General features: G+C 39.6%; 1 long non-coding RNA gene across 2 annotated transcripts in view; it reads left to right on the top strand.

Moving 5' to 3' along the window:
• The window catches only part of LOC309873427, an 86,381-nt gene that overhangs the window by 39,443 nt on the left and 21,964 nt on the right, over positions 1-24,974 (top strand). The window contains exons 2-3 of one of the 2 annotated variants that reach the window (XR_014316353.1): positions 2,131-2,248; positions 14,937-15,000. This is a non-coding gene — a long non-coding RNA (uncharacterized lncRNA). Of the gene's footprint in view, positions 1-2,130; positions 2,249-14,936; positions 15,001-24,974 lie in introns of those variants that run through there. The other variant, XR_014316352.1, reaches the window with a different exon arrangement.

The following is a 24,974-nucleotide window of genomic DNA, read 5'->3' as shown; positions in this document are numbered from 1 at the left end:
TCAATATTCTTAGAAAATTGAAAGGTGGAGTGCTCAAGAGTATGATGCTGAATATCTCCTTATCTGGTGGCTAGAAGCCTGTTTGAAATTGAGTTTGGAGAAATGAAAGATATATGAAGGAACCTGGCCCAGGGAGTCACGGAGAAATTCATACCGATTATAACCAGATGGGAAAGTTGAGATCCAGACAGACTTACCAGAGCAAAACCAATAAAGAGTGGCAGAGCAAACTTCATATCCAAATCTCCTTACTCCTAGTTCATTGCTTTTGCTATAGAACCAAGCTGTTCACAGCAAAATTTTAAAGGTCCAGAAAGTCTCAAGGTTCAATTATAGCATCTTCATTTCTTCTCTATTACCTACTTCTTGTTTGTTTTCCTACCTTTCTCATCTTTCTTTACTTCCACCTGATTCAAACAAACTACTCTGGACCTGGGCAGGGATAGCCATGGGCAAGACAAGGGTGAAGAATATACCTTGGGGATTTAGGGACATCTGTAGGACAAAACTGGAGCAATGACATCCAAGATGCCAAATTATGACAGATGAAGTCATTTGGTATATCTGATGCCATTGCTCAAATCTGGCCCCATAGGCTTCCTTAAATCACCAAGGTCAAGTCTTAGTTTAATAGCAACTTTTGTTTACACAGTTCATATTCCTTCTTATCAGACATGGAAAAATCATGTACATGAAGTTATTATATATATGAGAATGATGTGTGAAAATCATTTAACCTCTCTGAGCCTAATTCCACTGTCTGTAAAATGAACATACTCATAACTAACCCATGGGATGAAGTAAGACAATATAATACTGTGCCTCTTAGAGAGCCTGACATATGATAGATACTTAAGCAAGCTTTGATTTCCTTCTTTTTCAGACTCACTCCCATTCATGGGGAATGCTGACACAGGAAGAATCTAGGAAGCAGAAACCCCAGGACTCTTGTTGCACTCTTGCCAGCCCACCTGGGTACTTGGCAAATGTCTTAACACTTGACACGGCTAATTCTCAAAGTCAGATATTATGATAAAACAGTGTAGGAGGAAAAACTGTTGACCTATTTCCTGGAGAATAGAGAAAATTCTGCCAAAACAAAGATGTTTCCAGAGAGTGGGTTGGTTTTGATAAATAATTAACTTGGTTTGGTTTCATTGTATCTGGAGGAGTAATTACAAGAGCATGTTCACGCCCCCGGAGTTTTGTTGTCACATTTTCCACAATAAAATCTCCTTTGAAAAAAATGTGTTCAGAAACTTGGCTATAAAATCTTGCTCTTGTCTGAAGAATGCCATGAAACCTTTCACAGCTTATGGGCAACATTTTTAATTGGATCAAAAGATGCTCTATTATTTCCAATTGGGCTCAAATAAACCAAGGAAACTGAAATTGTATTCCCTTGGGAGGCACTTCATAGCCACAAAAGTAGAATATCCCTTCTGTTGACCTACTGAGTATATTTCTCCACTCAACAGTTATTGAATATCCTGTCATCTTGACATATATCTTTGTGCCAGGTGCTGGGGCTGGTTGGGAGGTGGCTATAGCAGCAGCTTTCATTTGATGTTGAACTCACAATCTAACTGAAGAGATGATGCTCCTGGTGTAAAAGATTGCTGAGATCAAGATACTAATTCAGATTTAAGCTCTTTCACTAACAAAATCTAAGGGTTTCAACTCCACTTTCTGTGAAATGAGATAATTGGATTATATGGCCAACAGATTTGCATTCTTAGGCCAACTCTGGTGGTAGTGACTGCTGTGTTGAGTAGCGTTCTGAGGTCATGTCCATGCTTGGTGGGAAAGAACATTACAAAGGAACAAAAGAATGCTTAAACTGTTCTTTATGAGATAATGAGAGGTACGGAGGGAAGGACGAAGGAAAGAGAGAAGTATGACAGAGGAACTAAAAAGATGATACGGCAGAAACTATGCGGCGTGTCCCTTCTGGGTCCACTTACATCTACATTTCCCAGCTTCCACTATGGTTGTGTGGGGCCATGTGACTAAGTTCTGGCCAATGAAATGTGAGCAGAAATCATGTGCGCCATTTCTCTGCTTGGCCTCTGAAATGTTCTGTGTGGTTCTGCATACTCGATTCTCCACACTTGTTTCCTTGTCTCTTAGTTGGATACATAAGATCCAGAGGAGAACTCTGAGATGGAACCACTAGAGAAAAGGGGATGCCTTTCTTGGGTCACTGCATTAGACTTCCATCCGCATTCCCAGCTGGACTATGATTTGGGTAAGAAACTTTTTTTTTTTTTTTAAGCCACTGAGGTACTGAGGTTGTTTGTTAGAGCACTTAGCCTGCCCTAATACAGACTATGGGAAAGCACATGGGAGTTGTCGGGGGGTACCCCTAAGGTGGAATGGTAAAGGTGATCTTTGGAATAGGCATTCCTAATATCTAATTTGAAGTCATTAACCCATTCATTATGGAAACCCTCCTTCATCTCAGCCCCACCCCTAAATCACAAGTGCTTGGGTAGATTCTGCTTTTAGTGAAATTTCATAAAGAAGATGAGTGCCATGTCTGAGCTGATAGAGAAAGAAGACCACATCCACAAAAGTAGAAACCCCAAGGCAAATATTGACCAAAGTACGTAAATCTCCTGGAGATTTGCAGAGACTCACACAAGATATGAGATGAGATTTTGACTCATTTTTGTCTAGACTGTAAGGAGGCAGGGAGGGGACTCTAGTTGACCTCAGGGTTACCAGGACGTCAGCTTCAAAACAAACCAGCCATCCAGCCAGCACCCAGGCACAGTTTTCCCTCCAGCCCTGTGGACTTCCAGCCTGGCTCTCATTTTGCCACCTTCTCTTCTTCTGCCTTTCTCTGCTTTTTTATGACTGCTCACACCACAAGAATGCCATGGTCTAAGGAATCTTGTCTGTCAAGAAATCCAAAGGCCCTGCATCCTCCTGTGACAGGGTTAGAGTCTGGCTCCACACTTTGGATAAGTGAAATAAGATGAGATCTTTGTGGAGCAAAACGCCTATTTCTCATCCTTGGGGATGAAGCTGCTTATAAAACAGGACTGGGTTCTATAAAATTCTTGGGATATATATTTGCCTATTTTCTTAAACTATATTTAGATAAGGTTGGATTGGCTGTGATTAACTCCCAATGAATCTGTGCCAGTGGACAGTGGAATGATTTTCATTGGATCAAGTTTCTCCACAACTCTCAAATAATACATATTTTTAGATGTGAATTTCAGATTCAGAGTCTTCTCCTTTTGCTACAATTTCAGGAGTCTTGCCAGGTGGATGTGTTAACTTTCCAGGCCAGTGGCTGAAATCTGAAACATTGTTTTCATTTGGGATTTTTTTTGTCAGACTGCTGAAATCTCAAGATGTATCCCCTGTGCTGTTCACAGTTTGTGTGTTCTCAGATCCAGAATGATTTAGTCATAGATTAGAACCCAACACCTTCCTGAGCTTCCAGCCCCTCCCTAGGCAGTCCAGAAATCAAGGATGATGATAATTCTCAGAAATCCAGGTTTAGTGTTTACTATTTCACGGGTTCCGGGCACTGTGAGAACACCCGATGCGAACTACTGACGTAGCCACTGGGAAATTAATGCCCAGGGAAGGGAAGTGATATAAAGAATCTTATATAGTGAGTCTTGAGTCACATAGAGAAAGCGATGGTATGTTTTTGAGTACAATCTGATCTTATTTAAGTGTGATGTAAAACAGTACAGGTTGAACCGAAGAAGAAAAAGAGAAAGGTTTTGGCATTATAGTGTAAAAGACATCGGTGAAAGTCCTCCCTGAAACCTCCTCCTTCCTGAATGAACAAGAAGGAAAACAAATTGAAGCAAATTTAGCAAAGATTAAACTATTAGCCCAAACCAGAGAAGTACTCCCAATATTGTATTCTGAGTGTTATGAAAAGTGGTTTTCAAATGTAGAACAATCTGGACAGAATTGAAAGACAGTGCCTGGCAGGAAGGAGGAGTGGCCGTTTCAGATTTGGAGAGATTAGGATTGAAATGCAGGTTGTTCCAGGGGAAAACCTGGGGACTCCCCCCCCTGGGAAGAAGCTTTTTCCCATTGTTGATTTTTTTAAAAAGCACTACAAAGCCTGGGCTGGAATTGCTGCCAGCTTCTCCTTTGACCTCTGGCAGGGCAAATGGTATGAGAGTCATGGAAGACTCATTTCTTAGGATTCCTTGTTTGGGCTGTTCCAACGACAGCAAACATACGCTCATTAGAGTGTAGAAATCAATGCAGGGCAAACCCAAATCAAAAGCATGTGAGAAACAAGGACAGAAACAAGGACAACACTTTCTTACAGCCAGTCACCCTGAGAGAAGAACCCGAACCAGCCCAATTCCGAAGCTCACCTCCCCCTATTCCTCTACAAGACAGAGGAACTGAGTCACCAATATGGTGGTGCTATCCTCAGTTATTTCAAAAAATTACAGAAAAAAGCAGAGACAAAATTCTCTAATTGTGGTTACACAAAGCTCCAGTCCTTGTCCACACCCTTTGGGCACTTGTGTGGCTAGAGGAAAACAAAAAACAAAAAACATCCAGTGTTCCAGTTCATATTCCAAAGAAAAGATTCATACAGTGCTCAGGGCAACAGGAAGTCCACACTAACTTGGGAAAGGAGCAACTTCAGATACAATGACTCTGTTCAAAGATGAGTCAAAAGAAACCCCTGCAAATGGAAACCACAATAAGAATTAGCAAAAATAAATCCATGGATAAATGGAACAGAACATGAAAACACAAATGGAGTACATTTTGAAGACATATTCAAGGAAATAGAAGAACATTTTAATTGCAACCACTTCACACTCTCAAGTAAAACATAGACTTTATGGAATGAGAGATGTATTGATAATTATACAGCTCATCAAAACAGAAAGGAAGCTGATAGAGATAAAGAAAGGAATTGAAGTGAAAGACAATATACCATAAACTTTAAGATAAAGCATTCACTTCCAAGGAACAAAACTAGTATCTAAAAATATTAAGTCGATGGTGCGGAGATACCACTGAGAAAATACTAGGGTGAAGTACAAGTTAGAAAAGATGAGCGTAGGGGCACCTGGGTGGCTCAGTTAGTTAAGCATCTGCCTTTGGCTCAGGTCATGATTCTAGGGTCCTGGGATCAAGCCCCACATCAGGCTCCCTGCTCAATAGAGAGCCTGCTTCTCCCTCTCCCACTCCCCCTGCTTGTACACCCTCTCTCTCTTTGTCAAATAAATCTTTAAAAAAAAAAAAAAAAAAGATGGGCGTATTCACCAATATAATAACATGATGCAGACTGCAGTACTTGTAGAGCAAAACGTGGTATTTGAAGAAAAGCAGCACTGTAAATGGAATAGAAATGTGATTCTAAGACCTAAGAGAAGAAAACTTGAGATTTGAAGGAATAACTGACGTTCTAATTTTTCTTTTTTTTCCTTTCTGATTTTCATGCTGTTGGAGGCAATTTAGCAGAGAATAGAGATCCCTCAAATAGAGTCTAGTGAAGCTATTAAGTTTCAAAGAAAACTAGAAATATCTTTTCTAAACACTAAGATAAGTTACCAAAAGGGAAAAATAAATTAGGTTGAGTTCAGGATGGCAGAATGTAATTGTGTAAGAAATAAAAATCCCGTAACTAGTTAGGTTGCCACCACTGTATAAAACCAACAGAAAAGTATTCTCAAGCATAAGAAGTTAGGGAAAATATTTTAGCCATGTACTCTTCCTGAAAAGTCTACTTCAAGATATAACTTAGATATCTAGGAGATTTTTAAGAATAGTAAAAGAGCTCAAGAATGGGGAAATCTGAGTATAAAAAGGTTGAATTGAGCATTAAGTATGATAAACATATAATTATGCCTGAAGAATTGTGGTAATTATAGTTGGAAATGGTTTGCAAATCTTATAATTCTTAAAGAAAAATAATGTTGAAATTAAAAACAAAATGATAATAACAGCATATTAAAAATAACATTATAATAGATTGGGTAGAATATCCCAGAGTAATTATATTTTGTTTCTTATTTTATCATGGGTGTGGAAGGGGTAGAATTGATGACTGTTAATGTATTTGGTTATGAAAAATATAGTTTTATCTTATTTTTAAATATAGATATAAAACCCCAAACAGGTTAAACATTACCAGTTCAATTATATTAATTGATTAAAGACTTATTGAGCTATCATGTTTATGGTCTAGGACTAGAACAGTGAACATTCAGACAAAATTCCTCCCATTGATCTTATATTCTATACCAGGGTAAAGAATGATTTGTCTCTTGTATAATGTATAATATTATATTATGTAATTTTAGATTTTCTACAATGAAAGTACACTTGCTATCTTTGTAAACAAAAAAGAACAAAAAACTCCATCAAATTTAAAACAGAGTTGGTAGGCATTTAAAAAAGAAAAAACTTCAGATGCCTCATTGCAAAGCAATGATTCTGTTAAAATCATTTTGTGAACAAAACATTTCATTTACTTGGAACTATCTTAACAGGAAAAATGTTTAATTTGTTCCTCACAGAGTTCCTGTTATGCAAAGATTTTAAAGTAGAAACAATTGCTTCAAGTTATGAGTTGTACAAAGAATTGTGCTTAGTGCTAGAAAGACTATTATATGATTTAGAGTCATCTTTTCTCCCCGTCCCTCTGAATATTTCCACTGGTATCACCGTGGGGAGGCCACTTTCTGGTGGTCCAAATGTAATCACAACATCGACTACTAGATTTAGTGATACAAGGAGTTGAAATATTACTGAGGTAAAGCAAACCATATTACATTAACTTCATTTTATAGTTAAGGACAATCATGCTCAGAAGTGACGTGACTTAAGCAGTCGGACAGCAAGTCAGTGACAGCCCTGAGGCTTATTTTGAAGCCATGATTTGCAAGTGGCTCTCTGATGTGTTTCTCCTAGAGTGTCTGTGGAGGTGCCTAAGGGGCCACATGGGTAGGGAGGGCTCCAAGTAGATGGGATTCAACCAGAGAAGCTGGGCCTTAGCCTACTTTATATATATCGGGCTTCCAGCCAAGTCTGGAAACCAATCTGCTAGGTCACGCTATTCCCTCTCAACAGTTTGCCCTTTGAATATAAACCAACCCACCAGTGATCCAGCCTAAGGCCCTTTCACACTGAGACTTATTGTTATCATATGTCCACAGCCTGATTTCCTCAGAATCCAGCCTAATGTCTTGGGCTGGTTGGCCAAGACCTTCCGATTGAATATCCCTTTTTTCTTAGTCTTTTCAAATTACTGGGGCGGGTGAGGGGAGGGGGAGATTCTGCTTCTGGATATGCAATAGCTCATAGATCTTTAAGGAACATGTCTTGTGTGGGAACATGTGTGTGTGAACGTGGGTTTCATACATAGGTGAATGCTTCTACCCAAGGTAGCTGAGAGCAGAATGAGTGTGGGCAGCTGACCCTGTCCAGGGTTACTGTTCCAGCCGACTTTTCAGTTGAAGTCACTGACTTCATAAATAATCATATTCTTCCTACCTGCCCCCACCCCAGCCAATCAACATTTTTGTAAGGGGTTGTGAGAGGTAGATAAAGTCCCTACTATGTGCCAGGCAAAGTGTCATCACAGTGTTAACTGGAATGCATGTCTCATAATTCTCCATTCATTTGTAGAACAGAAAATATCTTTTGGAAGAAGCTTAAAAAGAAGCAAAGTAGGGGATACACACACTCTTTGTTGGATATGCTAGAGAACCAGAGAGTTTTAGAGATAGCAGAGTCCTTACTGCATGGCAGCTCTTCAAGTTGCTTTTTAAGGTCATTGTTCAATGGTAGAGCATGTCATTTTTGTTTCCATTTAAGGCAGGGGGTCCACAAATGGGGGCCTGTGGGCTAAATCCAGCCCTTGGCCTGTTTTTGTAAATAAATTAATTGGAAGGAAGCCACAGCCATCCATTTGCCTATTATGTCTGCTTTTGTGCTACAATGATGGAGTTTAATAATTGTGACAGAAATGTATGGTCTGTAAACCCTAAAGTATTTACTATCTGTAATATTTACTATCTGTAAGACTTTATAGAAAAAGCTTGCTGACCCTTAGTTTATTGTATTTTTCAGCTCACTTCAGCACTTTTTAATTGAAATTTCCTAAAGCCCAGGAATGAATATTAATTCTATCGCTTTTTTTTTTTTAACTTTTGGCAAGTTGGTTATTTGTACACGTAAATATTCTGGCACAGTTACCAGCACACGTGAGCCCCTCTGTATATACACCATAGTGATGGAATGATTTCTTGGGTTTCACACCCTTTTTATAAGGTTTGCCTGTGGCTGTGGGGGAGGGCTGGTGTCAGGCTCTCTCTCTGCGAATTCCAGTTCAGGAGAGAAAACAGGAGAGCTGTGTGGTCCAGGGGTCTGCTTCCTTTGCTATTACCACTCGTGGACTCATTAAGGACTAGTTAGGGCTTGAGAGCAGGTGCCCAGACAAGAATGAATCTTTGGCTTTATTGTGTAGAAGCTCTGAAGTCTGAAAATATTAGGTTAAAGCAGAAGTCTTAGGTGTATTTCCAGGTTGAAAAAAGTCCAACGTGAGGCCCCCTTTCATTAGTGAAAACCAAAGAACTGATCTTGTTTCCATTTTTGCCCTGTGTTGCAAGATAGACTTGGTAAAATAAGATGCCTTTTCATGGTATTCATGTTGATCCTAACGATTGGATGTTTACAGTTTTCCTTCTCTTGGTCATGATTTTTCATGTATACTTACGTTTCCCTATTTTTTCATTTCACTTTATTTTTATTTCAGTGTTTGCATTTATGCTATAGAGTCAGTTCAGACACTTAGTGGTGAAGAAGTGGGGCATGGATGTGTACAAAAAAATATCCTGATAGATAAATAAGCCTCGTAGAAACTATACACTTGCCCCAAATAAGGCCAGGCAACCTACAAATATGTTCAGTTTCTACATTTTGAGATGGAGTTTCTTTGACTGTGTCTCATAATTCTGGATATCTCTTGTGAATCCAATGTTCTGATTATCTCTTGCTGCCATTGTAGGACCTCCAGAGGTCTTTAGTGGAAATCATGAAAAGTAGTTTCAGCCATAAAAAGCTTGAGCACAACTATATTAAAACACATCTTTCAGCCCCTGACCATGACCACATTGTGGATGTATTTTCCTTGGCACGGTCCATGAACAGCTACTTTGCAAAAGCATGCAGGCGAGTGATGGAATTCCTTGGAGCGGTGGGCTAAGGCTCATGGAGAATATTAGAGAGCTGAAAAGTGCTATTTAATATTTGAGGAAGAAGAGTGTGGGTCTAAAACTTACACACAGAACTGTCTTTGAGAAACAGGTGTGGTGTTCACAAAGATTGTACCCATGCCCTCTCAGCCCCTAGCCCTTTGCCCACCTTCGTTTTCTGGGTTGTTGCTATCATGCCTCAACCTGAATTGATTCCTTGTACCTTTGCTGTGTCCCTCTTCTGCCCCCTCATGAAAATTCATCTGTCCCTTAGAATTTTGCTCTTTGTTTGGGCTAATCTGATGAACATATCTGTGCAAGTCATAAAGAAATGGGTCTGGTTCATAGTAAGCCAAGTCCTCTTACAGGGATCCACTTAGATGTAACTCTTTGGGACATTTAGTCATTCTGACAACCAAAATAAATTGGGGTGGAGTGAAAGTGAGAGAGCAAAACCAGCCATCACAAGACCTGGGTCTTGTTCCAGCTCAGTCATTGATTATTTGAGTTAGTCATCGAAACTCTTCAAGTATCAGGTTGCAAATCTGTAATATGGGTTTAGGAGTCCTAAATGGATGGAGTTGCTATTAGCAACAGATGGCTTGCTTATGCACGCCAAAGTGTCTTATAAACCCAGAAAACCTGCGCAAATATAAGATAGTGCTATTGTAATAAATGATTATATCTTCATTTTTTATACATTGTGATGGTCAATACAAAGCCAAAAAAAGTGAAAGACAATTAAATATGATGTTTCAAGGGGCGCCTGGGTGGCTCAATCAGTAAGTGTTCCATTCCTGATTTTAACTCTGGTCATGATCTCAGGGTTGTGAGATCGAGCCCCACATCAGGCTCAGCAATGGGCTGAGCCTGCTTAAGATTCTGTCTCTGCTCCTTCCCCCACCCTCTCTCTTCCTCTCTAAAAAGAAAAAAATGATGTTTCATGTGCAACTCTGAAGAGTGTCCTATATTTTGGGAGACTGAGCAGGACTACCATAGGCAGCACTTTTCTGCAAGGATGACTTTCTGCAAGGATTATAGCTAACTATGGGATCGGTTGTTGTATAGTTGCAATGGTTCCCAGCTATTTGAAAGATTTCCCCAAGTAGGAAGTGGAGCTAATATTAAAGTGCACTGTCTATACAAGATTTGTCAAGGGATCATCTCAGAATTATTTCATTCTCCTGACAATCCTGAACAGAAGAAATGAAAAGTCATGACATGAGGAAATTAAGATTTGGATATTCTAATTAATATCTTCTCTCCAGAGCTCTTTCCAGCAAGTTCAGAAACACCTGGGTTAACTTAGAGGCCAGTCCCTTCACGTGGTGAGTCTTCTGACCCACCTTAGTCTTGTCAGTTCATGAATATCACATTGACAAATGATGCAAAGCTCAGAGTAATCAGTGAGGGCCAGATGGTAGGACCAAGAGTCACAATAATATTAGAGGGCCAAATATTAGGTCCAAAGTATAAGACCTTGGTAATGTGACAAGATGAATGCCACGTTTTTTATTTAGCTTTGAAAAGTCAGTTGTTCAGTCATAAGACCGAAAAAACTTATTTGTGTATGTGTGAGTTGGGGGAAAGCCCAAGAATTTAGATGGACAAAGTCAATAGAAACTGAAGGTGTGTTATGTTTGCTAAAAAAGTTAAAAGGCTGTATTTATAGAAATAGATTGCTAAAATTAAAGGAGGTGAAACTGTGCTGTTATCTGTATTGAGCAAACTCATTCTAGCTGTACTTTATTCAGATCTAAACTAATATGTACTGCTGGTAGGTTAGAGATCATCAGCCTAGAATCAGAAATTATATGAAGTGAAGAGCAGTTTGGTTGGTTACATTTAGAAAGAGCAGAAGCAAACATGCACATGTTACTTTAGGGTGTATGACTGATTCTAACAAGAGGAATGACACTCATTGATTAAATGGTAGAATTAGAGCCCATGAGAGAAAATGTTATAGATGTAGAAATTAGCTCTTTTAGAAATAATTTTCTTTTCTGATTTTTACAATACTGAAATTAAGTAATATTTGCTCATTATAGAATTTTTATAACCTATAAAAACAAAACCATAAAAAAGAATTTAAAAATCAGCTATGACCCAGCATCTAGAGACAATTGCCATTAACATTAGGATTGACTTGGTAAGAAGAACCATGTAAAGCGGAGGACTTTTTCTGTGGTATTATGATAGTTTGAATGGATAGAATAGGAAACATCTGATGCCTATTCTAAGTGTTGAGATCCCATTTTTTATGATTCTATATAAAACAAGTTCAGGCTAAGGTATATCACCCAGAAGGATTATAGCTAACTATGGGATCGGTTGTTGTATAGTTGCAATGGTTCCCAGCTATTTGAAAGATTTCCCCAAGTAGGAAGTGGAGCTAATATTAAAGTGCACTTATTTCCATCATTTTCACAAGACTTTCCGTTGGTTGACCTAGGGTCAAGACAAGTGTTGAACATTCCAGACCCTAGGTTGTGACCAGTATTGGGTGAAGAGCAGAGGAGAGAGCAATTTTGTGTCTTTCAAATCACACATAGTGATACCTAGCATCTGTCAACCTGATCACATTATACAACACCCAAGTTTAGAGTCCTATAGCATCTCAACTTAAACAAAAATTGCGCCCCTCCTCAACTTTGAAAGACTGGGAATTCCATGATGTCCTAGCCTGACTGGAATGACAAGTGTGTGTGGGTCCTGAAGTCAGAGCAGGCAAGTATAGTGACCACCTAGAAGGGCCTGGGAGGCAACAGGAGAAACTATAATTGATGGGCAACTTAATGGCCTGGACAGTGAATACCAGAGTTAGTATTTGAGTCTGAGCAAGGGTAGAAAGCTAGCAGGAGCTGAAGCAGTAGCCAAAAACAATTACTTGAGGAAGATACTGGGGCAAGCCAGTGAGATCCCACAGAATGTCTTTTGCTAACGTGAGACTGGTTTCCCTCTCTCCCTCCCAATAATAGAGCTTTCTATCAGGATTCCAAGTTCTAGTACTAATCTGCAGATATAAAATGGGGAAATGTGATTTAGAGCAAGGATTGAAGAAAGGAGTCCTTGTAAGTGGAATTGGTTTCATATGGCATTCTAATGACACAGGAAAGTATGTGTGCGCCCCATTGGCTTGTGTACCAAACAAGAGTCTGGCCTTTGATTAACTGAACCCGGGTGCTGGGAGGGGGTGAGCATGGAGCAGTACCCCCTCACCACCACCTCAAGGCACACCAGCATCAATGTCAAAACAGCAACACAATCTTGCTCTTCCCAATGCACAGTTGTCAATCAGTAGTTCAGCTGGCCAGGCTCAAAAAGAAAAATAAAAGGAAATAAATTAGGAGCAGGGAAAGACTTAGTCTACATTTGATTTTTTTTTTCCCCCAAGTCTTATGTAGAAATGCCAACTCTGAAGCTTCTTAGAGTTTCCATGGCTTATTCATGGCTTTGTTGGTGTTATTGTTGCTGCTTACGTATAAGCATCTTAGAGTCAGAAGACCTAATACATGCTTCTCATTTTACCTTTCATTTTCTCAGCCACTAGCAGGACCAGGATCAAAACTGGATGCCTACTTAGAAGGGAAGGTGGTATTTACCCTAGTTCTCACACATCGTGATCTGCAGCTCCTTCAGAAAGTTACGAGTGTGCCCAGTAGCCTGTGATGGTGTCGGAGACACAGATGGGCAGAGAGTCAGAAAAGCTTAGAGTCACTGATTCAGAGGAGCATGTCGTTTTAGACTTGTGAAGTCCTGGCACCTCAGATTGGGAAGGGGCATTGAAGGTCATGCAGTATCCTCCCGGAGCTCCTTGCATGAAAAGGATTATGGTAGAAAAGAGAGGGACGACGAGTCTAGCCAAATAGCAGTAGCTCTACCAAGAGAGATTAAATCCATTTCACTTAAATTTAATTTATGACTACTTTGGATTGGTAACATTGTTGGTAATGAAAGCCTAAAATATGACTTAGTCTTTGATTCCAAATAATATCAGATTTCTTCATCTCGCCGAGCAGTGGGTTTACATTTTGTTGTTGTTGAGCTTTGTTTTAAGGGCTAAATCAAAACATAGCCCATCTTTTTTCCTTTTTTTTTTTTTAATGCATATCAGCTGAAGCTTCAGAATACTTCCAATAGGCTGTAATAATGAAGAGAAGCATTTAGTAAGGTAGACTACTTAGCAAGGCACTGGAAGCCACATGCCATTATAAAGAAGCACGTCTGGTTTGGCCGAAATCCTGCCTTTGTCTCCAGAGCTATTTTGCTGTAAATTTAGAACAGAAATACCCTTTCTGGAATAAAAATGTAGCTTTGTTGGCTACAAGTGCATGTTTGCTGCCTCACAATTTTAGAATTAGACGATGGACTTATTTAGTAGACATCGGAGGGCAAAAAGCAAAAGCCCGTAATTTAAAACATTCCACTCCACCACAGTCCAAGAAAAACATGGACCGGTGAACAAAACCAGCAGTATTGTAATAAGAAAACAACTAGGTGCATTTTTTCCAAAACCTAAAAACCAGGAATCTAAATGTATGAGTTACTGGCTAAAAATTCCATTTTCATGTCTCAGTTTTGAGCTGGAAAAACAACCTAGACACCGTTTTAAAAAATGCACAAGTTCTCCTGCAGCCCTCTGGAGACAATTACAAGCATGAGTCAACCAACCTGTGGCATCAATGGTATTAGAATTTAAGCATGCATGCGCATGCACGCATGTGCGTGTATGTGTATGTGTGGTGTGAGACAGAGAGAGCAGGCGCAAATTTCTGAAATTGGCTCAAAGTGACTCCAAAACTACCAACAACACATATAGAACTTGACTGAGGAAAATCAATCTACCTGAGAGGTGAGACTTGATCATACAGCTGGTCTGGGAGTTGTAGATGAGGCTGCAGTCCATGAAGACAGAGTTCTGGTTCTGTTACAACACAAGACATAGTAACGTATGATGATGAGAGAGGTAAAGGTTTTGTGAAGCAGGAGGAAGAAGCAAAGAACTTTAGGAGAAGAGAAACTCTTCAGAAGGAGAACTTGTCCTCATCAGCCGTTGGTCACACCACCTGTGGGTGCCTCAGGGCACATCACACAGGTAACTGGTTTGGTGCCTGAATGAGCGTGTCTGTCACGTGAGCATCTGTGATGTCAGAACAAGTACATGTGATTTCTGAGGGGACAGGCATATGGAGTTTGAGTCTATACATCTAAAAATCAGGATATCATAACAATCATAATTTATAGCACACCCACCAAAGGAAATCTCCTGCCTAAGAGTTTTGACAGAAGGAATGTGTGGGGATGATGAAAGTGAAGGGACCCACTGATGAGCTCTATTTAAACATAGGCTATTTCTTCTAATTCTTGCCTCATTGCTCAGGGAATGAGTCAGGGTTATTTTTCTTCCTTTTGAATCTTTTTCTTTCATACTTTTGTTGAAGGCAAAAGCGAACAGTGCTAGTCACTTGGTGTTTCCATACGAGGAGGTTTATTACCTTTAACCAGTTGTTATGGCAAGAATGCCTATGTGTCAGTGTGGCTAAGTTCCCAGGTGCCCAACTGGCTTTTCTGGCCCCCAGAGAATTCCTTTTCTGTCTGTACTTCCTACAAGTCTGGAGACTAGATCTCTGGAGTGCAACTAGAAGAACAGTACAGGCTGATGACCCACCATGGAGAGGCAGGCGCATGCTTCCTGCTTCTGACGACCTTACCACTTTCTTCCTCACTCAGTGATGGCTTCGTCAGAATTGAGTGTTGCCTGGAGAATGACTCCTCTTCCTCTGCTACCCACTGGCGGGTTCTGGTGAAGGCTACACTCATTCCTTTGACTCTCTGCATGGCAGAAAAGGGGAGGAAGACCACTACGAGCTAGAATTGAGGCACTAGATACCGTGTTGGGCTCCAACCTGATGCTATAATAAGCATCGGGGAGATTGGGGGTGGGGGTTGCTGGAGTAGTTGATACAACGTGTTTCCTCAAGACCTCACCATTACCTCTTTTGTCTGAAGACAACCGCAGCCATTTCTCCGGGTGAGAGTCAACCTATCGTGGTATATTGTGGGGGATATGCCAGCCTGGGCATTCAGAAAGTTGTATGTCATATATGAGGGTGTATTTGTGTGTGGTAAGAGCTTGAAACAGTCCTACTGGACTCTGATATAGAGTGCCTTAATTCTTCTCTGCAGGGCTATGAAAATGCTTGACCATTCCACACAGCTTTACTAAAGCTGAAGATGAGAAAAGTGAAATGTATCCAGAGCATAAACTGGCTGGTATGCCATATTTTTCTTGGGGACCATACAACATCCTATCTCCAGACATACCTTTTTGTGACATTTCACCATGTAGCACCTAGCCATTTCACCATGTAGCACCTAGCATGATGATCCACCATTCATCAGATCTAGATTCCCTAAAGAAAGCAGGGAGCCCTCTCCCACCTGCAAAAGGGTTCCTGTTTACTGTATGAAGACCTAGCTCTTTGTAGATGACTGACGACTGATAGGCCATACTCATTACCTGAGTTTTCCAAGCTTCACTGTAATAGTTCTGATCACATTCATATCAAAGATGCACCCAAAGAGCAGTAAAGACAGAACAGATCTTTTCTTGAGCCAAGTCACTTCTTTATGAGTCTGGGTGAATTGGAAAAAGGGCTGTGGGAGCACTTGTATTCTAGGGAACTCAGAACATATTCTACAAAGATTATCTATCTGGCTGCCTTAATATACTGACTTTGGCATTTCACTTGTATACCTTCACTATGAAGCATAAAGCTGTAGGGCTGTCTCCATAGAAGTACTTTATATACTAATCCCATTTACTCTGTTTCCCTGTGAAGAAAAGCTGTTAATTATTTCCATATAAAAGATTAGGGAATTGAGGCTCAAAACAATAAAATGACTTGTTCCAATTTACATAGCTATTAAGTACCTAAACTTAGGGTCTGATGTTGAAAGGCATGCGTGTTTTACTCTATCACGCAAAAAAAAAAAAAAAAAAAAAGAAAGAAAAAATTGGTTGGAAAGGTAGCAAGTGTACTGTTCACTATCACTATTAAGCCTTGGTTGTTATTATGTTAGTATAATACATTTTAAACTGTAAGCATCATGAGGGCAAAGGTCCAGCACAGTACCTAATACAAAGTAGGCAGATGAATATTTATTGAATTCATGAGTGAACAAATATTTTGTCTAGTGCACCGAACAATGAATTACATATTTTTGTAGTGTTTTAATAATTATGGCCATGCATATTTCTCTAGTGCTTTAACTTTTCAAAGACCTTTCCTTTTCTTCATAAAGTTTGCCTTAGCACAAAGTGAAAGTTAAGGACCAAGACACTGAGAAAACACATGGGGGTTTCCTAACCCTGAAATGAGATGATTCATTGTGAAGGAGACAAGCCTCACAAAATTGCTTCCTCAGCCTCTTTCTGGGCCATATGTTCCAGGTTCTCTGGAACATTCCTGGTTGCTATATCTATTCCATTGTCCCCATAAGGATATTCTTACTTGTCAACCCTGTGTCCTGATTTTTTGTTTAGGAAATATGGTCACCATATGCATGTTATAAAACTTGAGTCCCTAGACTAACTTCACTCTGTGTGCAAGTATTGCCACATCCTGCAAATTTTTGGCGTGTGTTTCAAGGAATTGCTGGTTCTAGCTCTTGCATTGATCATGAACAGATACATTAAGTCTATTTAGATTAATAACTTAGTTTTCCGTAGAAAGATGATTTTAGTCCTTCATTAAAAAATGCACTTTTTAAAGCACATTTGAATGAGTTCTCTAATGTAATCAACATATACTTTTTATTCAATTTGAACATTTTCTGATTTTCCTAAAAATAAAAGGTGGTAATGATTCCAATAGGGATCCATGAAATAAGATACGCTTTGACATGATGTCAGATTTGTTATTTTATGCATTTCCCCAATAACCTGGACCAAGTCAAATGGATATATTTTGATAAACTTGATTATCTGATTCCGTGGATGTCCCAGGTAAGTTTTTGAGATAGAGTAGAGCAATCTGTGTGTGTGAAGTCAGAGCAGGCTTTGTTTCTTGCTTAGGCTCTAATACCAACTTATTTTGTGACTGGGCAAACTTTGTCTAATCTTGGGGCTCAGTGTTCTCCCTTGTAAGTTAACTAACTTGGTCTGGGTCGCTGGTTTTCTTCCTCTGCACTGTGAGCCCAAGTCCTTAGAGGTCTGAGGCTCTGCTTCCCCTACCCTTACCCCGTCAGAGCAGCTAGGTACATACGGGTTATTTACACATACTGGTCCACTTTAGAAAATACTGTTTGCGGGAGCCTGGGTGGCTCAGCGGGTTAAAGCCTCTGCCTTCAGCTCAGGTCATGGTCTCAGGGTCCTGGGATCGAGTCCCACATCAGGTTCTCTGATCAGCAGGGAGCCTGCTTCCCCTCTCTCTCTCTGCCTGCCTGCTTGTGATCTCTCTCTGTCAAATAAATAAATAAAATCTTAAAAAAAGAAAATACTGTTTGGAAATCAAAAACTAATGATGTATGGTAACATAACACAACAACAACAACAAAAGGAAACAAACGAACAAAAATCTGTAACTAAAAATGTTGTAAAGTCTTTTGGTGTCTGAATCTATATTTCTACCTCACTTCATTAAAATATCTCTGTGAGGTATATAGGGTCTACTGTCTGGAGAAGAGGCTTAGGCATATGTGTAAATGTTGAATAGGATAAGAAACCTTTTTAGTATAACCTGCTGGGGAAAAGGAGGTTGTGGTTAAGAATATTGTCAGGCTGGGGTAGAGTAATGAGGTAATCATGAAGTGAGTTATAAATCTTTGAAGGAAGGATCAGTGTGGTCTAGGTAAAATTTCAACCTAGGGAGCAGTCTCTGGTTCTAAGCATTGGTGGCAGAGAAGCTGAGCTATTGGTCACAGCATAGAAATAGACTTGAAAGTGAACCACATACAGAGATATGTATTGAGAGCTGGTCCTCCAGAACATGAGCCAAATGTTCTCTGATGTGTATATGGATGCAGAGATTAAATGGGTCTAATCGGAAAAGTTCCAGAAAACTGGAGGAAACTGGGAGCATTTCATCACTGAGAGATGATCAGTCCTTGACTTCTCAAGTTATAGGCACTAGTGTTTTCCATCAGGTCCATCCCCCTGAAGAATTTCTCACCCAAACAAGCAGAGTATTTGTAGGACCAGCTCATCTATATGACAGAGTCCAGAATTAACCTAGTTGCACTTAGCCCGTTATTCAGTGGGCCATAGAAGTTGTTCATGGTCCCATATGGCCTCTGAATTGCTTATTTACAGATCCACCCAAACTGGAGTTCTTGTTGTTATACTGAACCACTGAGTGGATTTTGTTTGACAGAAACAGCAGACTAATTCAAGCTTGTGCTCACCACACTCATTTGAACATCTATAAAGGTCCTTTGGGATTTCCTATAAGGAAAGTTCAGTTCTTTTTTCTTCTCTATCCCTTCAGTCTGTCCTGCTGAGGTTCTAATATGTCTTGACATAAGTCTGTCCAACTTATAACCATTAACATCACATGCTGAGATGCTCAGAAAGCAGCAAGATTTTGGCTGAAATCTTAAAGCCCTGCTTATTCTACAGTTCTGTAAGTCTAGAGAAGGTCTCTTTCAAGGGGCAGGAGTAGGCATGTGAAGTGTTACTGAGAATATAGCTTGGTTTCAGCCTTGGCAGGTTGTCCAGGACACCTGTTTTTGTGGTTCCAGAAGCCTGTGCAGCTTTCCTGACCCCTGAGAGCCACTGTGGCTACTAGAGCCTGGAGTGAATTAAACTTTCCCTAATTTATGTCCTTTTTAGTTCTTGGACCCACACATTGTGAGTCATTGGTGCTCTTTGTCTCTCTCTATTACTGTATTTCTACTCTTTATCTCTGCTGTGGCTCTTTTCTAGGAAACTTTGATCTTTCTCTGAGGACTAGAAGCCATTTCCAGGAGCTGAAGCCTTATTCAGAGGATAATTGGCCTCAAAAAGTTCCCTGTGTCCTCTAGAGAAGAGTAGGCCAGAATTCTAGCACCTTAGGGATAATGCCACGTTATCTTGTTCTCTTTCTTCCAAGACTCTGTTCCCTGAAATTAAGCTTCACCAGCAGAGCCCATGACAAGTTAGCTGATTTTCCCAGAATGTGCCATAACAAATCTCTCTCCCTAAGGAGAGGTGGTGTGACAGCCTCATTATGTGTTCTGACCTTCAGAGGTGCACACCACTCCCAGCCCCGTCCCCCACCCTGACTTTCTTTGCTTCTCTTCCATCTCTGTGGTTCCAACAAGAACTGAATGGGGACAACATCTGAGCATACAGTGTCATCTCTACACACAAGTGTGTTTCGTTCTTCGATGGCAGATTCTTCAGAATAGGATTGACATCCCCTTCCCTATTCTAACCACCACAGTCTGGCTGAGCTCAATGCTTAACACACACGGTTGACTGAGTGTGTGAGAGCACAGACCTGTGTGCTTGTGCCTTTAAACAGCATCATTATGTCACTTTGACCTTTCATGATAACCATGGAACTCAGGAATGGCTGACTTTGGCTGGGAAGTTGAGTCTGAGTCTTTCTCTCTGTCTTCATATATTCTAAGGCCTCTCCCTTTTCAAGTGGCCTCTCCATTTAGTTTCCCAAGTGTGCTTTCTAGCAGGTAGCAAGATACCTTACTTGGCAGCTTAGGGCTCCTAAAAGTATAGATATGGTCCTCACATACTCTTAAGGCTTAGGCTCAGAAGTACTGCATTCCATCCATTAAAGGAGGTCACAACCCAAGCCAGCTTCATTGTGAGAGGAGACTACACCAGGGGATGAATACTGAGAGGTGTAGTTCATTGGGGAGATCATCTTATCTTTGAAGACTAGCTACTATGAACTATCATCTGTTTCTTGGATTCAAGGATCTTAGTGCTGTTAGTATCATAATTTCTTGGCTAGTAAGAAGAATGGCCAGGTAATTTTAAATCAGCAGCATAAGGCTCTCCCTCCTGAGTAATCCTAGAGTTTAGAAGGAGGAACTAACACTTCTCAAGAGGATGCTCTTAAATCAGAGTGATGCTCTACAGCCCTTTAGATGAAGATGAAGATGACCCTGGGCATGTATCCAGGATAACCTTAATGAATAAGTAAGCCGTGTTATCCCTTGTCATTGACATATTTGAATGCACAGCCAGAGATGAGATAATGGTGAATTAGGATCAGTTTAGGCCTTTCCTTATAGTCCTCCAGTTATCCCCAAAGCAATGACTATTAGAGGTATATGGTATATAGAAAGGGCGGGCCTGGGTTTCATTCCTTTTGTCCTCACTAAAAGATATGGATGCTATAGTCCTGCTTCAGAGTGGCAATTTAATACACATTAGATTTTCTTTTGATCAGGTATTTTTGTGCATTAACATAAACAACAACAAACAATTAGAGAGACTACACAATGAGTCAGGTAATGTTCTGGTTGCCAGGAATATTTTTACTTGCTGGCTAGAGGATGTGGAGGGTAAAGGAGAGGGAGAAGTAGAGGTTTACTCATCTACCTATTTGTGGCTTCAGGAAGCCAGATAGATGGTGAGGTCATTCACTGTACTAAGAACTGCAGCAGGAGGAGACCGTTTCTCTCCTCTCATGGATTTCCTGGATATTATAATACCATTTCAGAACAGTGGCTCTTTTCCTTTGAAATCTCATTCTAGTCTAGGAGTGGCTATATCAGCCTTCACTGGGTAAGGCTCCCATTACATACAAACAAAAGAAACCTCTGTTTTGGGAAGTCACTGAGATTTTAGGTTGTTACCATGGTCTCACCCAGTGAAAGCTGACTAATGCAGAAACTAGTACCAGAAGTGATGTGTTACCATAACAAAACAAAACAAAACAAAACAAAAACAACCGAGTTAGGTGGCACTAGCTCATAGCGGAGCAGTGGTCAGAGAGGACACTATTATGGAAGCTGGCAACAAAGTGACTCATGTCAGCCAGTGCCTCAACATTTGGTCAGACTATTTCCTGGGATAACTTGGAAGACAGATATTTCACCTAATGATGCCATGACTTTAAAGGAAGAACTTGGCAGACAGAAGGAGACTCCTGTGGCTTGCTTTGTCTTAGCTGCGTGTGACAAGATACTGTAGGACAGAAAGGAGTTCAGAACTACTTGTCTGGTTTTCAAGCAGGAATCAAAGGGATAAGAGAGACTAAAGAACTTTCAGGACTTGTAGGCCATAACAGAGTCTCATCTACAACCTATAAAAGTTAAACTGAAAAATGTGCTGAGCAAAAAGGCTAATTGTGTTTTGACTTCAAGGCCAAGTTCAAATCCAGGGTGTAAACTGCACACCTTTTGTGAAAACTTTTAAATGAATGAAGGTGATACTCTGCAAATTATTTAAACTGGACAAAATAGTTAATAGAAAGGAAACTAAGGGTTTCCTCCCTCATGAAAGCATGGTTAAGTTTGAAGCACTTGTAATTATTTCTGGAAAGAGAGGCATGTCTTGAAAAGAATTCTGAGTGTGGCTGTTGACATATAAATTTGGTTGGTGAAAAAGCCAATAATGTTTTTGAGAGATTTTTATTTCCAAATGGCACAGGCATGAATTAAGAGACTGTAACTATTAAAGATACACAATAACCTTAGAGCTGCCAAATTTCTGCCACTCAGCTCCCAAAGACAGAATATCCTCTAATGTTCTCTACTGATGTGTCCCAAGAGGATAATGGAAAAGACAGGAATTATCCAAGTATGGAGCCAAGAGCCATGGAGAGCAATACTGACACTCAGGGAGCCTTGGTATCTAATCAAAGAATCCCTTTCCTACTCCCAGGTATGGCTTTACAGTATTTGCCCAGTCATATTTCAAAATTGCTATGGACCAGTGACCACTCAGCTCTATATTTTCCTCTTCTTTAGAAGTGGGAGAGCTCATTGCAGTTATCCTGGTGTTGTTTCACTGATGCATGTTGAGTTTGTTTTGTTTTATTGAGTTTGTGTTTGTTTTGGTTCATAGATCTATGGATCAAGAAGAGCCGAGCCACATTTTGCTCATCTTTGGTGTAGAGACTATTATGAGAACCCAGGCTGTTGACTTACTGTCATGAGTCTTTTGGCCTTCTCCTTTGAGAAGTGGGTGTATTTTGTGTGCAGAAAGAGGAAAGCGAATTTGTAAGCAGAGTACTCATTGTGGGATACTGTTTCATTGTTCCCAACTTTTTTTTCCTCCTTTCCAACCACAAAACACATCTCTACCTCTTGCTGTTGATTTGCAGAGCTTCCATATGGGACGAGTATAGTTCCTTGCCCCATTTGCCACTTAGTCATGTAATTTCTGGTTACTGAAATAGGAGTGAAATTGTTATGTGCCATGTATGAACAGAAGCTTTAAGAATGAAAATATGTTTCTACTAGCTCTCTTTTTTTAATTTAAATTCAATTAGCCAACATCATTAGTCTCAGATGTAGCACTCAACAATTTATCCATTGCATATAATACCCAGTGCTCATCACATCATATGCCCTCCTTAATGCCCATCACCCAATATCTCATTCCCCTCCCCACTTCTCTTAAGCAACCTTCAGTTTGTGTCCTATAATTAAGAATTTCTTATGGTTTTTCTCCCTCTTTGATGACATCTCGTTCAGTTTTCCCTCCCTTCTGCTATGATCCTCTGTGCTGTTTCCTATATTCCAGATATGACTGAAACCACATAATAATTGTCTTTCTCTGATTGATTTGTTTCACTCAACATAACACCTCCACTAGCTCTCTTGCACGCTTTTTTCTTTATCATGATACTAATATAGAAGATGCTTTCCCAGTCAGACTTCTAGGATAGGGAAGCCTTCCTTCACACCCACCCAGAATGCAGCCAATCTCCAGTCTACATGTAATGTAAGAAATAAATCTCTTGAATGAAGCCTCTGAAATTTGGGGATTTTTGTTATTATAGGCTCACTATCATCACATAGCTGATTGATGCATCTGGACATTGGACTAGTAGACCTTTGGGTCCCAGGGTGGTCCTGTCCTAGGCCTCTGGGTTACAACCTTAGAATTTCACTAGTTCTTATCTGATTGCTTTATTTTCTTAATTAAAGATTTTATTTATTTATTTATTTAACAGAGAAAGAGAGAGAGATCACAAGCAGGCAGAGCAGCAGGCAGCGAGAGAGGGGGAAGCAGGCTCCCCTCTGAGCAGAGAGCCCAGTGGGGGCTTGATCCCAAAACCCTGAGATCATGACCTGGGCTGAAGGCAAAGGCTTAACCCACTGAGCCACCCAGGTGCCCCTGATTGCTTTATTAATCATAATTTACCTTTTGCCCTTGAGAAACTCAAAGAAGTGAGGAATGCTGTTTTTTTGAAGGATACAGTCATAATATGACTATATCCAACATATTATGGTATGAGAGTATGTAAATTACAAGGGAAATAATGTTAATGGAATAACATAAAAACTTTGTTTCACATGTGTATATATATATATGCATCTATCCATCTGTCTATTACATACTAATTAGAAGTGTAGGAAAGAAGAAAAAAATCCCACTGTGCAAAGCTACTATATTTTAAACTTCTAATATTTAAATAAGTAAACTTATAAAAAATTGGAACGATATTATAATTAATTCTACATACCCTTCTCTCAGATGCCCTGAATGTTTACATTTTATCACATATATGTCATCATTCTTGCCATATATATGTGCCTATCATTATTTTTGGTCCTGAGCCAATTTAGAATGAGTTGGAGACATGATGCGTTTTTATTCCAAAATATTTAAGGACATATTTCCTTTAAAAAAGGATAATCTTTTCCATAACAAAATTAATTTAGCAAAATTAGGAAATTAACCTTGGTACAATGCTATTCTCTAATGGATAGTCCTTAATCAAATATCTCTAATTGTCTTAATATCTTTTATGGCAAAAAAAGAAAAATCTGCTCCAGGAACTAATCTATGCTCATGCACTGCCTTTAGTCTTCATGCCTCTTTAGTCTCTTTGAAATTGGGACAGTTAGTTCCTCCATGTTTTTATTTTCTTTCATTATCTAGTCCATCTTGAAAAGTATTGGTCAGTTTTGTACACCATTTTTCAGTTTGGGTGTGACATTTCCCAACCTTCCCTCCCCCGTGACTGGGTTGAAATTATGCATTTTTGGCATGAACCTCAGAATGGAAAAACAATGAGTTTCTCATTACATTATATCAGCCTATTACTAAAATGTTAACTTACATCCATTGGCTAAGGTAGTATCTACAGGGTAGGTACAGGTGGTATCTACAGGTGTAAAGTTACTGTTTTTCACTTGGAAATTAACAAGGACTTTGGGAGAAGATACTTTGAGACAAGGTAGATATCTCATTCCTCATCAAAAATTCACCTGTATTAGTTTAAGCAGATATTGATGATTCTTGCTTAAATCACTTATTATTATGGTTGTCAACTAGTGATTTTCTAATTTTATTTCTCTTCATTCATTTGTTGAAATTCTACTGTAAGGAAGAATTTTCTATTCTCTTCAGTTTTTTTTTTATTAAATTGACTAATTAATATATTCCCCCATACATTAGTTTTACAAACTTGAAATTGTACTATGCTGAAATTAATTCATTAATTTCAGTACGAGTTCATGAATTTTTTTTTTTTATTCTATGGGTTGTAACCCATTACTATTATTTTTTCAGATTCTCAAACTGATGTAAATTTGGCCAGTGGGAGTCATTGGAAGCTGGTTTCTGTGCCCTATTGACACCCC

This window comes from Mustela nivalis, assembly GCF_964662115.1.
Source record: "Mustela nivalis genome assembly, chromosome: 9".
In the NCBI taxonomy this organism is placed as follows: domain Eukaryota; kingdom Metazoa; phylum Chordata; class Mammalia; order Carnivora; family Mustelidae; genus Mustela; species Mustela nivalis.
This window is presented reverse-complemented; position numbering and strand designations above follow the sequence as displayed.